The following is a 1,436-nucleotide window of genomic DNA, read 5'->3' on the forward strand; positions in this document are numbered from 1 at the left end:
CTGCTTTATAGCTTCAGATGATTGACAGCCAGGGTGGTATGTTTGATATGTGAACAATATCCTACTATTCTCAAACATTTCTTGTCTAAATGTATGTAAATATAGCCTGCCAGAAATGTATTCTAAAAAATTTACATTCCCTCTGGTTATCATCTGCTCCCAATGCGCATATTTCATTCCCACCAAAGTGTTCCCCAATTTCAGAGGCAAGATGAGGCTGATGTGTCTCATAATGGTGATGTATTTTCTAGCTTCTATCTATATATATGGCAATTTAAGGACACCTGTTTCATACTTGATGTTACATTGCCATCTATTGGCCAGAAGATAAAAGAAAGAATAGAAAAATAAGTGTCTCGGCTTGTTGCAGATATGGGAAATAAATCAAAACACGTGTTTGTTTTGACAACAACAGAAGCCCTCTCGGAAAACTGTTCCCATCTCTGTGTCAAACCGTCAGAGCACGTGGCAGTGTCTGTGTGCTGGCTCGCTGCCATGTGGCACACAGAAATGTCTGTGACTGCTGGCATTGTTGTCCTTTCAGGAGTCTCGTCAACACAGGCATTGTGCAGTGACAGTCACGCAACTTTATCACTTGCAGATGTTTCGCTTAAAAATGCATCACGTCAAGAAGAATGCAGCAAGAAAAGAAGAGCTTTTAGTGCATTGTCTGTGATACCAATTACCTTTTCAATGTTGTTTTCACCAGATGAATGGTACAATGTGTGCTCTTTTTCTCAGCCCTGTCAAAACAAGGAGCCTGCAATCTCACCACAAGAGGGGGCTTCATCCACACCTTTTATCTCACTGGGATTAGCCTGGCAGCATGCAGAGCCACTGCCTTTCTGCCCACTTTCTTGAAATCGGTAAATGTCAAATTTGCTTAATATGTGACTTAAAAAACTGATTATTGATGGTTTTGAAAAGTGTCTCTTTGTGCTCAAAATTGTTTATCTTCTTATATCTCTGTAGAACACCTCAACATTGATCTTTTAACATGTACTGATGGTGAACAGCAAAATCAATACCACAGGCTGAACCCAAGTTTTCTAAGAACTGCTGTTTGCTTTTCTTTCTTTCTTTTTGGGGCGCGCCTCTGTGTGTGTGTGTGTGTGGGTGGGGGGGTGTTTTGTTTGGTTTGTACGCGATGGCCTTTCGTCAACCCTGTTGAATGGGATGGGACATGAAACTAAGCTCAGACATGCAACATGCCTCAGAGGCATCCAGCCTGAATTCAAAGCTTTACTTCTCATTATGATCTTCATAAAGAGGCTTTTCGATGTCATTGGCTGGAGCATGTCTATAGAGAAGAAGCAAGAGAAAGAAAAATAAGAAAGCAAGAGAGAACATCTATCTATCTATCTATCTATCTATCTATCTATCTATCTATCTATCTATCTATCTATCTATCTATCTATCTATCTATCTATCTATCT

Source organism: Pundamilia nyererei, unplaced genomic scaffold, assembly GCF_000239375.1.
Source record: "Pundamilia nyererei isolate P.nyererei 1_Seehausen unplaced genomic scaffold, PunNye1.0 scaffold00006, whole genome shotgun sequence".
NCBI lineage: Eukaryota > Metazoa > Chordata > Actinopteri > Cichliformes > Cichlidae > Pundamilia > Pundamilia nyererei.